The sequence below is a fragment of the Chionomys nivalis genome, chromosome 16, assembly GCF_950005125.1.
Source record: "Chionomys nivalis chromosome 16, mChiNiv1.1, whole genome shotgun sequence".
In the NCBI taxonomy this organism is placed as follows: domain Eukaryota; kingdom Metazoa; phylum Chordata; class Mammalia; order Rodentia; family Cricetidae; genus Chionomys; species Chionomys nivalis.
This window is the reverse complement of record NC_080101.1, coordinates 11,094,005-11,110,558: the sequence shown is the minus strand read 5'-3', so window position 1 is coordinate 11,110,558 and position 16,554 is coordinate 11,094,005. Positions and strand designations below refer to the sequence as shown.

The following is a 16,554-nucleotide window of genomic DNA, read 5'->3' as shown; positions in this document are numbered from 1 at the left end:
AATGTCTTTGGCCTCTGCAGTGTTGTCTCCCTTTCATTTTTGGCATTTGCTGATTTGTATCTCCGCTGTCTCTTCCTTGTGTGTCCTTTGGGATTTCGACACATTCTCATCGTGGAGACTTGCTGGTCTTATGTTTGCCATACAGCCCTATGGTTGACCTTAATCTCACAATCCTGCCTCATCCTCTCAAGCGCTGGAATTTCAGGCATGTGCCACCTCAACTGGCTCATTTTAATATCAACTATGTTGATCAATTTCATTCATCTCTTCAGAGAATTTACTGATTTATCATTTTATTCTTTTGCTGTGATTGTTTTTGTTGTCATTCTGCTTTGTTTTCTGAAAATTTAATGCCTGGGATTACGAAAAGACAATCATTTTACTATCATTTAACTGAGACTATTATCTAATTTTGTTATGATTTATTCTCTACTCATGAATTGTTTTGACATGCAGTGTTAAATTTCCAAATGTGGAGATAATTTTAAGATATACTATTTAAATTAGCTTTTAATTTAGTTTGTTGTAGTGAAAGAGCATATTATATAGATTCAACCCTATACCACAGCACATATCTTAGTGAGGAACCCATAGACACTTGAGAAGAATGAGTTTTTACAGTTGTTGGTGATCACGCTCTGTTAAATTGCTGTTGCTTTTGGATGTTTTCAATTGTTGTCGATTCCTGTTTTCTACTTACAGAGGACATATTAAAGTACCCTGCTGTGGTTGTGGCATCCTCCTTAATTTTGCTATTTTTTCTTCATATATTTTGTATTTGTTGTTTTTATTGCGCCATATATTTTTCTTCCCCTCCCATCCTCTCCCCACACTTTCAACCCTCTTCCATGCCCCTCCATGCTTCCAATTTACTCAGAAACACTTGTCTTTTTCTACTTCCCATGTATGTCTCTCTTAAGGTCCTCTTTGTTGTCTAGGTTCTCTGTGATTGGGAATTGTAGGCTGATTTTTCTTTGCTTTACATCTAAAAGCTACATGAGTTAGTACATATGATATCTGTCTTTCTGGACCTGGGTTACCTTACTCAATATGATGTTTTCTAGCTCCATCCATTTAACAGCAAATTTCATGACATCATAATTTTTTTCTGCTGTGTAGTACTCCATTGTGCATATGTACCACATTTTCCTTATCCATTCTTTAGTTAAGGGCCATTTAAGTTGTTTCCAGGTTCTGGTTATGACAAACAATGTGATAGATATGGATCTGTTTTTATTCTTCTACATGTTGATATCCAGTTATACCAGCACCATTTGTTGAATATGCTTTCTTTTTCCATTTTATATTTTTTGCTTCTTTGTCAAAAATCGGGTGTTCATAGGTGTGTGGATTGATATCCGGATCTTTGACTCAGTTCTATTTGTAGCTATTGCTATGGACACCGTAATGTGTCCCTGGGAGTGCTCTATTACGATTAAGATTGTGGATGGGCAAAGGAGATGCCTCTGGTGGTGTTTCATCTTTGGCTTTGACCATTTTTGATCATCCTGGCACTTAGTAATAAAGGATACAATCTAGAGAGCAGCTGCTGCACAGCACCCCACCCCAAGAACTTGAAGTATAATTAAGAAATAGCCAGGGCTGGAGAGATGGCTCAGCTGTTAAAGGCTAGGCTCACAACCAAAAATATAAGAAATAGCCAGTTTTCATCAGCATTCGCTGTCCACTTATCACTGGGACACATTCTAGAGAGCCAGGGATTTTATGCTGTGCTTCCTCCCCGTGCGTTTGTCCAGGGACCTGTGACACACACTGATCACAGACAGAAAAGGAGGTGATGTGACCACCGTGAGGACAGGCACGCCCTGTCTAACTAACAGGATTCGACTGGCAGGCCCCCAGCAGCAGTGAGGAAATGAATAACAATGTGGGGGTTATGAACTGACTCCTCAAAATGAGTACATCTGTCACCAGGTAACAAACTTAAGTGCCCTGATGCTTGTAATTCTCTAAACAAAGAAGGATCACTGGGTGTCGCTGGCACTAAATTTAAAGCAGACAGTAGACCTTGATTAACCAGAAGCACAGCATAAAGCTCTCAGAATTGTTTATGGCTTATGACTTTTGGGGAGAAAGTTCAGGTTATGAGGAAACCAAATTATTTTAAGATTTTATTCAAAGAACAGCTATTTTGGTCCTGCCCTTAGGTCAGAGCAGAGTCTGCAGTAGCCTCCCGCATCTTCCAGAATACAAAACAGATTGGGGTCTGGACATCATCATGGCCTTGAGTCGTTACAGCAGTTTTAACCTCCAGAGAAAATTCTCTATTTTGCTAGAATATCGTGCAAATTGATGAAGGCAGAGTTGTTGAAACACATTTCAGATGGATGCTACAGCAAAAACAAACAAACAAAAAACTGTGAAGGCCAACTGCTATAAAATGAAACCATTTCATGAAAAGGTTTCAGACACGCTGTCCTCCACCTGTTATGTCCAAAAGCAGAAGAAAAGAAAATGCCTGTGCAACTGGGACTAGAAGTCCTACACGAGTGGTGTTCTTTTCTTGTTTTGTTCTTTGTTTCTCGAGACAAGGTTTCTCTGTGTAGCCTTGGCTGTCCCGGAACTCACTGTCTAGATGAGGCTGGCCTTGAGCTCACAGCGACCCACCTGCCTCTGCCTCCCAAGTGCTAGGATTAAAGGCGTGCATCACTACTGCCCAGCTGTTCCTTAGTTCTTTGTGCTAGGACTTTTACTTAGGAACACACCCCTCTTTTTTCCCCAGCATCCTTCAGTTAGGATATCAGTTATTTGCTACCGACGCTTGTTTGCGGTCAATATTTTGTGTTGCTTTGGTAGAGCTGTTTACGACACAACCTTCATTTGTTTACTCATTGATAACAAACACATTTTGGACAGGTGCGCTCCAAAGGCAAAATGAGAAAAACAGACAATCTCACACTGCAAAGAAGGACACAGATATATATATGTCAGAGGGGTCAGATACCCTCCAGTCACTGGCGTGGACAAGGGCACAGCAACATAGTGCACAACATGTGCCACCCATGGGGCTAGCAATCAAATGTGATCAGGCAAAACGTCATAGAAAATTATTTGTGCTGTGCCTTTAACAATAGCAATCCAGCAGGCTCGTGAGGAGTATATTACTTGGGCCCACTGCCGCCCCAACTTCTCAGGCAAATCCCTCCTGTGCCTGTGTCTGTTTCCCATCTGACAGATGGTGGCAGACCATCCATAGGCATCCCCCTCCCCTTGGCTACTATTTTCCTTCTTTTGGTGGCTGTGTCTTCCTGGAGTAGGAACTCCAGGCTGTATAAACAACTGCCTCAGGGTGGGCATACTATCTGTCTCAGTCACTGTTAAAATGCTAGAGTACAAGGTCCTGTTTATACCAGGAGGTGGTGGCTTGAAAGAAAATAACCCCCAGAGAGAGTAACATAGGACGTGTGGCCTTGTTGGAGGAAGTGTGTCACTGTGGGGATGGGCGGTCTCTTTTTTCAGGTTTCCCTCTGTGTGACAGTCAGTTGATTTCCTGTTGCCTGGATCAAGATGTAGACTCTCAGACCCAGGGCCAGGTCGGCCTGCATGCTGTCACGGTCCCTGCTGTGATGATAATGGACGGAACCTCTGAAACTGTAAACCACTCCCTCAATTAAATGTTTTTATTTATAAGAGTTGCCATGGTCATGGTGTCTCTTCATAGTAATAGTAAACCCTAACTAAGACACAGGGCTCCAGAAAATGATTGCTGAATCCTTTTGATATCGAGGCCAGCGCTCTGGGAAGTCTTCACTGAAGAGACACCATTTAACTTGAAGCTGAAGACGAAAAGGTTCCAGTCTTGATGGGACCCAGGAGAAGAGTACTTCAGGTAAAGGGACAGTGAATGTAAAACTGAACTTTCATAAGAAAGTAAAACAGCTCCCTCCCTGCCGCTTGCCCCAGCCCTGGCTCCCACCACTTCCCTATGCTTCCTGCCTCCTCATCTTTTGCATAAACGGTGAACCAAGTTCTTTTTCTAGCCCCTGTTAACCCAAGCAGAACTAGTTTAGCTCATGAAGACATTTACCAGAACTGATCTTTTAACCTAAAAGGTAATTCAGTGACTTGGAGTTCCACGTGCTCTGCCATTGATGTGTTTACCAACAGAAGCACTGTGAATCACTCTATCTGAATTGGAAAAGGAAAATCAAACCCTTTCTTCCTAACACTGCGGTGCATAGTGCGTGCTGAGCATGGGCTGATAGGTGGACCCGTCCACAGAGTGCATGCTGCAGGTAGACAGATATGCGGACCCGTCCACAGAGTGCATGCTGCAGGTAGACAGATATGCGGACCCGTCCACAGAGTGCATGCTGCAGATAGACAGATATGCGGACCCGTCCACAGAGTGCATGCTGCAGGTAGACAGATATGCGGACCCATCCACAGAGTGCATGCTGCAGGTAGACAGATATGCGGACCCATCCACAGAGTGCATGCTGCAGGTAGACAGATATGCGGACCCGTCCACAGAGTGCATGCTGCAGGTAGACAGATATGCGGACCCGTCCACAGAGTGCATGCTGCAGGTAGACAGATATGCGGACCCGTTCCACAGAGTGCTCATTGCAGGTGTGGGGGGATATGTGGATCTGTCCACAGCGTGCGTGCTTCAGGTGGGCTGATATGCAGAACATTTGAAGATGCCCTGAGTATACCAAGCATAACACAATTATGAAATTGTTCCATTGTTTACAGTGAGTCTAAATGACCATAGTATTAATGTGGTTTTAGAACTATGATAAAATGAAATGAACACAGCATTAAAGTATTGTGGCGAGTTACTTTAGAGAGCAAACCACTGAGACTAATGAAGGTTCAACTTGAATTCTGCTGGAATCACAACTCTAGAGCCCATGAAGCCCTCATCTATTAGAGCACACATTGGCAAGAAGATTTAGGACTCTTCCTTCAAGAAAATACCAGTTTTTCTGGGCGGTGGTGGCCCACGCCTTTAATTCCAGCACTCGGGAGAGGCAGGCAGATCTCTATGATTTCAAGGCCAGCTTGGTCTACAAGAGCTAGTTCCAGAACAGGCTCCAAAGCTACAGAGAAACCCTGTCTCGAAAAACCAAAATAAATAAATTAATTAAAAAAAAAATACTAGTTTTGCACTCTGTAAATACAAAGCTTTTTATCTGTCTTCTCTTTGGCGTCCACGCCCAGCTCCTATTCGGACAAGTGGGAGTAATCCACACCTCCATGGCTACAAGCATCCCCACGCTTCTCCATTCCAGACAACCTGCAGTCACGTTGCCTCTTTGGAATGTTCTCGTGGAGATGAAATGCAGCTGGGTGGAGGGAGGGGCTGCATTCTGCCAGTTCAGCTGATTCTTCAGCTTCAACATGATTGAGTGAGCTGAAGTTATTCAGGGCTCTACTTTACATTTTTGGCAAAGGAGCAAATATGCAGATTGGTACCAAACAGATGTGCCTCCTCGTTACCACAGGAGCAATCCCAAAGCCCGAGTTCGCTGAACTGCGCTCTAATTAGTGAGAGCATCACAGCAAGTACACAATTATCCTCCGACCTGTTGCGCTTTCATCTGTTCTCCGTTCCCTTCATTAAGCACGTTCAGGTTGAACTCACGGTGAACTGAACAGTTTAAAGGTGGCAATCTCGGAGTGGAGAAACTTTTGTGCCTGTCATGGATGCTGGGAAATGCTCGGGAAATCGCCTCTGAAGAAGGCAGAACTTGTCCACATCTGTTCTCTCTTGTTGGCTCCAACGTTGTGTCAGTGCTACGACTGTGATTGTTTGCAGTACTGTCCAGAACTCCACAGTAACTGTTTCCTAACGGTAAGGGAGCGGGAAGCTAGCAGACTTCTTGAACCGTCATGCACTTCATTCTCTCCGTTTCCCTATCACTCACACTGTGCCTGGCCCCTTGCTGGGGACGCAGCGGGGCTAAAAGGTGGATTCTGCGGCTGTAGAATGTATAAAGAGGACTGGGCTCATGGCCTGCTGAGAAAAATTAGCTCTTCTTTGAAATTCAGGTAGAATTCTGCACTGAAACCATCTGGTCCTGGACTTTTTTTGGTTGGGAGACTTTTAATGACTGCTTCCATTTCCTTGGGGACTATAGATCTATTTAAACTTTTATCTGGTCTTGATTTAATTTTGGTATGTAGAACCTATCCAGAAAGTTGCCTATGTCTTTTACATTTTTCATTTTTATGGAGTACAGGTTTTTCAAGTATGATCTGATGGTTCTCTACATTTCCTCAGTGTCTGTTGTTATGAAACTTTTCATTTCTGATTGTATTAATTTGGATATTCTTTCTCTGCCTTTTGGTTAGTCTGGATAAGTGTTTCTCTATGTAGTTGATTTTCTCAAAGAGCCAACTCTTTGCTTCATTGATTCTTTGTATTGTTCTCTTTGTTTCAATTTTATTGATTTCAGCACTCAATTTGATTATTTTCTGGTGTCTGCGCTCCTGGGGGAGTTTGTTTCTTTTTGTTCTAGAGTTTTCAGGTGTTCTGTTAACTCATTGCTGTGGGTTTTCTCCAACCTATTAGTAGACAGTGTTATGAACTTTCCTCTTAGTATTACTCTCATGGTGTTTCATAAATTTGGGTATGTTCTACCTTCATTTTCATTGAATTCTAGGATGTCTTTTATTTCTTTATTTCTTCCTTGACCCAGGGGTGATTCATTTGAGCATTATTCAGTTTCCAGGAGTTTGTAGGCTTTTGGGGATTTGTGTTGTAGTTAACTTTAAGCCATGGTGATCCAATAAGATACGGGGCTTATTTCAACTTTTTGTATATGCTAAGGTTTGCTTTGTTACTGAGTATGTGGCTGATTTTAGAGAAGAATCCATGAGGTGCTGAGAAGAAGGCATATTCCCTTATGTTTGGGTGAAATATTCTGTAGATGTCTGTTGACTCATTTGAGTCGTAACATCTATTAGTTCCCTGTTTCTCCATTAAGTTTCTGTCTGGCAGACCTATCTGTCGGTGAGAGTGCGGTGTTGAAGTTTATCAGTATTAGTGTGCTGAGCTTGATATGTGATTTAAGCTTTAGTAATATTTCTTTTACAAATGTGGGTACCCTTGTATTTGGGGCATATATGTTCATAATTGAGACTTCATCTTGATTAATTTTTCCTGTGATGAATATTAAATGACCTTCTTCATCTATTTTGATTACCTTTAGCTTATAATCTATTTTGTTAGCTATTAAGATAGCTATACCAGCGTGCTTCTTTGGTCCATTTGATTGAAAAGTCTTTTCCCAACTCTTCACTCTGAGGAAATGTCCGTCTTTGAAGTTGAGGTGTGTTTCTTGTATGATGCAAAAGGATGGATCCTGTTTTTGTTAACCTGTGTCTTTTTATATGCTACTTCTCAGAAACTCTAGCCCAAATGGTCCTTTTGAAGCTGGTGAGCTGTTGAGAGTTCATGTAAGTGTAAGCACCTTGTGGGCTTGTGGGCATATCTCCTTTTCGTGAACTATGAAATGACAACCACGGCACTTCTGGCTGCAGGGGATGGTGTGTGTTCTGGGACTGACACAAAGGAAGGAGAGATGGAGACTTTTAGAATTCTTCGAAAAAAAAAAGACATCCCTCTTTTTGTTATTATAATTTTATCCAACTTTCTCATGCCTTGCCTTTCCCTGAACTCTGAAACCATGATCATACTTATCACATAATTAATAACCAAATAAGTGTGTGGAAATTAAGTTCTAGTACTATTCGTGGATGCTGATAGAAAAACAGAAACACATTTAGAATTTTGGTGTCCCCAAAAGAAGATCCTAGATTAAAGTCCTAAGGACTTTGATAACTAAAAAAGTAAAGTCTGTAAAAACATTAGAATAATCTCCGAATACCACTGATCCTATACTCTAAGCAACAATTGATCAAATTCATCAACAAATTTTTGTTGAAAGAAATGGGATCGAGTGTAAGAAAGGCAGACAAGGGATGGAGTAGATCTCCCAACCAAAATAAAACTAAACACAGCATTAAAGGCATGGAATAATTAGGTGTATTGTGTATTTATATAACTATTTTTAAATAAATGAAAGCAAGTGATCTTCTGGTTCTTAATATTTTCCGTTCAAGTTAGATAATAGGACAAAAAAGAGAGAAATGCATGTATGTGCTCACATAAACAGAAATAGTGATAAAATTAAAAATCAAACAAGGCAGACTACTGGGCAGTGGTGGCGCACACCTTTAACCCCAGGACTTGGGAGGCAGAGGCAGGTAGCTCTCTGTGAGTTCGAGGCTCTCCTGATCTACAGAGCAAGTTCCAGGAAAGGCTCCTAAGCAACACAGAGAAACCCTGTCTCGGAAAAACAACAACAACAAACGCAGACCTTCTGGAGTGACTTCACTGCCTACCCCCATTCCAAGGAGGTTAAATCAGATCCTTGTTGAACACTTTGCTTCCTCGCTCCTGAGAATATATTCAGATGCCTGACCTATTCCCATCCCTACATGTCAGTTCTAATACCCAGAAACACATCTTACCTGGAGTCCCCAGCAGCTAAACCTATCGGGTCCACAGAAGATTTCCTACCAGACAGCACACAGTCATCCCCTTCCCTAAAGTCCACAGAGAAAAGAGAAACCAAGGAACAAAATATCCACCCATAAAGACAAAGCTAGAAATCAGCACCTATAATTATAATCATTCCAAAGCCAGACACCGGCATAGGAGCACAGTCAATAACAGTCAGTAAATATGTCTCCTCTAGAGTCCAGCTATCCTACCACAGAGGGCCCGAATATTCCAACATAGCTGAAACACAAGAAAAAGACCTTAAAACTGTCGGTAAAAAGATGATTGAGGTTTTTAAGAGTAAATTAATAAATCCCTTAAAAAGTAATCAAACTGAAGATGGAGATCAATAAAATAGAAACAAAGAAACAATACAAAGAATCAATAAAACAAAAAGTTAGTTGTTTGAGAAAATTCGACAAGCTCTATAAACCCTTATCTGAATTAACTAAAAGGCAGAGAGAGAATATCCAAACTAATAAAATGAAAAATGAAAAGGGGGCATAACAACAGACACAGGAGAAATCCAGAGAATCAGAAGGACATACTTTAAACTCTGGGCACTGAGATGGTGTTCTGGACTACATGGGCCTGAATGAATGGGGTGGGCATGGGATGGACTTGTTGGTTTAGAGGACAAAGGTGGTTCTAGCCATGCTATATGCCATTTGTAAAGTTAGTTGGCCCCAAAATGGAAGACCAGTCACCCCTCCATCATTTAAGGCTGGTATGTCAGTTTTATCTCTCCTTATCGTGGGGGACATGGTCCATGAATGCCATGGATGCTCAAGACTGCAAACACTACAAATCCACACTTACCGATGATGAACTCTAATCGAGATTGACCCCAATAGTTCACTATAAACTAGAACAATGATAGCAATACACTGTAATAAATGGCGTGTTAGTCCAGAGCCTAGTATCTGCCATGGGGCACTAGTTTTCATAGTGTACTAGACGCAGGGTGATTCATGCCCAGAGCAGGTTTGATGGGATAGGGAAAGATTTCGGGATGCACCTTAGAATGATGCACAATTCCAAACTTGTGAACTGTTTATTTCTGGAAATTTTTGCTTAATATTTGTGGATTACAGCTGATTTCGGCTACCTGGACCAATCAAATATGAAACTAGGGCTAACTAGGAGTTGGGGCTCCTATAACAAGAATGTAAAAAAAGAAGAAAATACAGCTAATTTGAGGTCATCACTGAATATGCTGTCTTGCCAGGACTTAATGCCTTAACTTGTGACCTCCACCTAGTCCTCAATTCGAGCTTTGTTACCACAGGTAAAAAAGGCAGGTTTCTAAGACAGAGTTTAAACCTTGTAAGAGTAAGAATCAGCAAGATCACAGAGAATGGTTTTGTGTGTGTGTGTGTGTCTGTCTGTCTGTCTGTGTATACACACACACTAGTACAAGGGGCAAATCTGTCATGAAGACGGGCTTCATGAGCAGTACCAGGGACTTCGACCTCACACAAACCTCCTTGGGGACTATAAGCTTTGTGCAAGCCTCCATGTTTGGGGCAGCTTTGTGGAAAGCCTCCTTTCTGGAACAGATTTCTTGTTTTGTGAAGAAAGGAATGTGACTTTCAATTGTCTGATGTGTCTTTCTAAACATTCCCCGGAGACAAGCCTGGGGACTATGACAAATTCCCGGGTTTCCAAGCAGGGGGATAAATAAAAAGAACTGTCAGCACAGAGGGTATTCGTCTGTGCTCTCCGCACAGAAATGCTGACAGAGGCTGAGGACTGGGATCATCTTGCCTGCAAGAACATGACTGGGAAAGCCCCGAAGTGACGGATCTGTCTGCAACTCTCTGTGACTCTCAAACTTCTCACCCACACTTTTGAAAGGAATCTCTGCCAAGATGCAACCATGGGTAGTAAAGGATGAGCCCAAAGTGTCACCAGTGCCTTCTCTTCTAAGTTACTACCTTAAACCCTGGAAAAGCAAAAAGCAATCGCCAGCATAAAAACGATGATCAGCCTCGCTTGTTTCCACTGCAGACGCACTCCTTCACTGGCTGGCCACCATCAGAAAGGGGGTAGGCAGACGACGAAGCAGCTTCTCCTGTGTGCACATTAACCACCAACTCAGACCTTGCTGGGGTTGTAGTTTAGTGGTAGGACATATTCCTAACAAGCATAGTTGTGTTTTGAACATAAAGACAACTTTATAACTAATAGAAAAATCAGTTTTCTTCCACATTCCTTCAGTAAGTACTAAATGATATGCAAAAAAAAATTTTTTTTAATTAACAGGCTTGGGTTGGAGATGTGGCTCCATTGGCAGACCCAGCATAGCATAATTAAAGCCTTGGCTTCAATTTCCAGAATCACATAAAGCAAGTATAACAGTGCACACCTGTAATCTCAGTAACAAGGAGGTGGAGGCCAGAGGATCAGGAATTCAAGGACATCCTAGGCTGCCTGGTGAGTCTAAGGTCAGCCTCGGGTACGTGAGACCTTGTTTCAAAAAATAAATGAATGAATAAAAGTTAGAATTAAAAAACAAATAAATATACAATGAGAATACAGACATTTGGGGAGTAATATCATTAGTGTTTTACAGAACCCCACTAATAGGGGCCTCTGAGTTCCAGCCTCAACATCCCCTCGGGGTTCAGAACAAGACACTTAAAGCAAGTGAACACTGGCTTAAAGGGTCTGAGGATGAACAAATAAAACTCAAACACGTTTCCTTCTCGTGTCTGTTTATTCTTCAAAAAAAGGTTCCCGCTCCCCACAAGGCTGCCAGTTTATATACACATACACACACACAATTAGCAATTCTTTAGGCAATAGCAATGATATCAACATACATTTCACAGGGTCACAAAGACAGATAAGTCTGACCAAGCAGGCACCTGTTGTCTTTCTGTGTCTCAGAGGGTGCCTGACTGTGAAGCTCCTTGGCTGGAGGATTAGTTAAGGATGGGGCTTTAAATAAGTACAGAATTCTAAGAAGAGGAAAAAGAGGGTTTTTGTGTATTAACTACATTTCTTAAGTGTGACTATTTAAGCTAGAAGTTTGTAATTGATAAATATAGAAAAAAGGAAGAAAAACGCAACACTCTCTGAGCAGTTCTGTTTCCTTCCACTAGGGCTGGGAATACGGCGTTGTGGTAACCACAGCAACCAGCATAAGCCTCAGGAGGAAAGCAGAAGGCACCTGATTTGCATCGGCATTTTCGCTAGTTGAATTAAAGGGAATTTCTTTGTACTAGGTCTAACTGAAAAGTTGCAGCTATGTAAAACCCTGAGACTGCCACTTCCTGTCCTGGGCTAAGCAATAGGATGCGTTTCTGCTGGTGCCAGGTGAGAAGGAATTCCTTTTTCTGGAGCTGGTTTAGCCATCTAAACTTTTGTCCTATCTTTCTGGGGGTAAAGGCACAAACAGTTAATTTCCTACTATAAGGTCTTGAAACTGAGGTGAGCGTAGGTACCGAATATTACTAGTTTGTTAGGGTAGAGCAAGGACCAGTAGGACACACTCTGCTGAGCTGGCTGTTAGAGAATTCAGGGCCATCGGGTCCTGCTTATCAGTAAGGGCAGATGTGCTGTCTCTCCTGCTCAGCGCCTGTCTTTTGAGGTTCTAGTGGTCTGCTTGAAAGGCTTCTCTCCTTATCAGATGTCCTGGCACAAAAGATGATTATGGGATCTACCTTTATGTAGATTTGACTATGAGAACAAAGGCTTCTTTGACCTAGTGAATACTTTGACACCAGGGCCCTACAGTGTGGAAAAGGACCATCCAGATACCAGTACAGAAAGGGGTTACGTTCGATAAATGATTAATACACCGCTGAGGATATTTTGGGATGAATCCCTCTATGGAAAGGGGAGGAACACTATGGCTTCACAAGGGTTTTACAGAAATGACAGCGACTATTCAAAAGACTATTCCCGAAGCTTTGCAAATCGGGTCTCCTCTTCTAGAATACCCCTGTGAGTTAGTCTAGAGATTTGTTGGCTGTACTTTCATGGTACAGTCCTGTGGGCTTGTAACATCCCACAGGCTTATCACAATTGCATGTGACTCTCATGGCAACACTGACTCAACAAATTGCATGGGACTCTCAATAGAGGTATATTCACTCCAGCTGAAGAGGATTTTGTACATAATGTTATGAAACTAACCTGGTCAGTGAGAGCTCCCTTCTAAGCCTGATGACCTGATTGCGGTTCCCAGGACCCACTTAGAAAAAGGAGAGAATCAAGTTCTATGAGCTGTCCTCTATGTGTGCTCACACATGCATGTACACATACATGCATGCACACAAACAAAATGGTGATGGAACTAACAGTGTTGGACATGGTGGGGCTTTAATTCCAGAACTGTAGAAACTAAGAAAAGAGAATCTCAAGTTGAAGGCAATTGGAGCTACAGAGGAGGAGGAGGAATTAATTAATAAATGGATGGTAACAGGCTCAATTGGGAAAGAAATGGAATAAAGCTGAGAACCAGTCAGCATGGAGCCTAGACAGCAAAGGCTTTTGAGTAGAAGGTTTTTTTTTAATCCAGGACCATTAAATACACAGAAATTGTTTTTATAACACAGATACTGTATCTGTGAACATAAGTATCCCTACCACCAGAGAGCCTGCATTTATCATGTAAGAAGGAACGGTTCATCTCATCTCACAACAAGCTGCAAAGTGTTTCCATTTTCCCCCCAGGAATCATTAACAGAGTATTTGAAGCCTAAAGTCAAGTGTGATGGTGAGTTTGTAATCCCAGTATTTGGGAGATGGAGGAAGAATGGCCAGGAGATAAAAGTCATCCTCAGCTACACAATGAGTTCAAGTCCAGTGTGAGTTTCAAAGGGAAACTGTGACTCAAACCCTGACTGGAAAACAGAAAGGGTGTTTATAGAGTCTGCCTTCCAGCTTCATTAACTCTAGAACAGGAACTGTATTATATTCTTTGCAAGTTTTCTGTCAAAAGTAAGTTTAAATAAAAGGTGCCTACTCAGACAAGAGCAAGTTTTGCTGCTATTATTGTAACAATTATCTTCATTTTCCTCCTTTCTAACCCAGGAAAGTACTTCTGGATTAATAGAGCTTACAGACCTATTGACATCATGACTGACAGACACAGTCAGTCATGAGCCCCACAGTTACTCATGAGCCCCATTCCAGTCCTGCCAACCCTGCAGATCAATACCTTAGTTTCCAGGTGCATACAGTAGAATCCGTGTGTTTGCTATGCAACATTAGTAAAACTACGCTTAAAGCTAAATGGAAGTTTGAGGAACATAACTCTAGAAACAACATCAGTTTTTGTTTTAGTCTGTTTTCTGTTGCTAAAGAAAATACCTGAGGTCTGGGGAGATAACCCAGCCATTAAAGGCTAGGCTCATAACCAAAAATAGAAGAGACAATCTGAGACCAGGTAATTACAGAGGTTTCTTTCAGCTCATTATTCTAGAGGCTACAAGAAGTAAAAAGGAGGCATGTGTGAGGAGGCACCATGTGTGTGAGAGGGAAGGATACACCCTGCTCTCTTCATAACAGCCTAACTTCAGAACCAACCTATTTTTGTGGGACTACATTAACCCTGATTTCAAGGCCTCTTACAAAGCTTGTCTCAACTGCCTCTGTTTGAGGAACCAACGCTTCACACATTTTCAGTCAAACAACCCAGATTCGTGTCATAATAGACTGCCACCTGGTGAAGTCAAAAGTGCCTTGCCCTTCTGATGACAGCCTCTGAAGACAGGAGAGCAAGAGCTTGAGGAAAAGTTGTAGTATTTCCACCAGCCCCTGTGACACTGAACATTTAATGAAGTCATATAGTAGCATCCCAGACTTTAGTAGACCCTGAGACCTTAGCATGACTGACTCCATGATGGAAGTGTCGTTCAGGCTGTAAAACTCAGCACATAGACAGCATCACCTGCTAAAACTTAAACAAAGGCCAATCCGTCAAAGCCTCATGTGGGATTCCCCTCTGTATGCTATGAGTATATTTATTCCCATTGGTTAATAATGAAGCTGCTTTCAGTCAATGGCTTAACAGAATATAGCCAGGCTGGAGGAGATATATAGAGAGAGAGTAGGTGGAGTCAGAGAGAAGCCATGTAGCCGCCACAGGAGACAGAAACCAGACACTGGACAGGACTTTACCAGTAGGCTACAACCACATGAAGATACACAGATTAATAGAAATAGGTTGATTTAAGATATAAAAGTTATCCAGGAGTATGCCTAAGCTAATACGCCAAGCAGTGTTTTAATTAATACAATTTCTGTGTGGTAATTTTGGATCTGGGTGGCTGGGAACAAACAAGTAGCCCCCAACAAGAAAAATCCATAACTCTGGGTATCTCTAAATGTACTAACCTTGCTTTTTGATTTCTGTAGTTCTGCTTCTAGCTGACTGTCCTTGTTAACTGAGATATATCAACCAGAACTTCTTACAAAACAATATAGGAGCGTATCTATACATGACTTGGCTATCTGCATCATTAGTGACTTGTTTTTAGAGAAACTCTCTTGCAATGACTTCTGATATTAGAGCAAAGTATTAATAAATAATAAAATTTTAAAATGTAAAATTAAAGAAACACATATCATGCTGAATCAGGGAGGTTAGGCTGAACTCTTGAACCTATGAAGATGAGCTAGCAGCAACAATGGTTCCTATGGGACCAATCTGCATGCAGGCAATGCCTATTAAATTCTGGATAAACTGTAAGGACAACCACCTGAAAACACAATAAAAGAATAACATCCTTGAGACACTGAGTTTTCTGTTCCTATGGTTACAGCCTTGAGGGAAGGCTCTAATGCACACTGACCTGAAGAATAACAGAACTAAGATTAAGAAGTATCTAGAAGGTGGAGGATACGGCTCAGAAAGGAGAACACCAGGGAAAGTAATTCCACCTGTAAACATTCACACACACCCTATCCTCACACACCCTGCCAACCTCTCAGTCACATTTGCTCACCACAAGCCCAGGCTAATACAGAGCAATCAGTCAGCACCCACACACTGCACAGGCTGCTGACCCAGACAGCACGTAAGTACTTTAAGAATAAGACCCAAATCCAGAAAACACATAAAAGACCTTTTGCAATATTCAAGACACACTCCAGAATTGTTTGACAAGCAAACGAGACCTGTGATGCATATTTAAAAGAAAATGAGCACACAAATTCTGAGATGATGCGGAGGCTGAGGTTAGTAAATTAGGATTCCAAAGCAGTCACAGAGACCATCCTCAGCACACAGGAAAAAGCATTCACCATTGATGCGAAGAGAAAATCCCAGCAGAGACAGGGGAAAATGCCAAAATTTTTAAAGAAGAGGAAGAGGAAGAAGGAGAAGGAGTAGAGGAGGAGGAGGAGGAGGAGGAGGAGGAGGAGGAGGAGGAGGAGGAGGAGGAGGAGGAGGAGGAGGAGGAGGAGGAGAAAGAAACTGGGGGTCTGAGAGTTTAATACTTGACATTTGGAATTCATTAGATAAACTTGAAAGGATTCAAAATGTCAAAAATAAACAAGGAAGTAAAAATATAAATCTTCAATCTAAAAAAAAGAGGGGAAGGATGCTTTTACAAAGAACCTCAGAGAACTGTGAGCCCTCCCATGTAAAGGAAAAATGCAGTTTCTCAGGGCTTGTACTCACATAAAATTTCTTTCATGGTGACAGCCTAAATCTCAAAGAGGAGAATAACCCTTCAATCACTTGAAAGTAAAAACTTTGGGTGGCCTTGCCACTCACAATTCCCAATAACAGTAATAGACGAGATAAGCTTTGAGATGGGTCGCCTCAGAAATACACAAAACTCGAATAACTAAAAAGCCTCCTGAAAGACATGGAGTTAAAAGCCATTAATTTAAAAAGAGAAACTGAATTACTAGAAAAAAGAGTCAGGCTTCTGCATCTCCAGCCCATTCCTTATAAAAATGTCTGCAAATGATTGCTAAAAGATATTCTAAATAAACTATTTCATCCTAGTATCAGTGGGTATAATCAGTTTTATAATTATTCATTACACTTCTATGTC

The 16,554-nt window shown here is 41.7% G+C and overlaps 1 pseudogene; it reads left to right on the top strand.

Annotated features, from left to right (window-relative positions):
- The first annotated feature begins 4,247 nt into the window (after nucleotides 1–4,247).
- Nucleotides 4,248–16,554, top strand: part of LOC130888247 (DNA fragmentation factor subunit beta-like) — a 31,386-nt pseudogene continuing 19,079 nt past the window's right edge.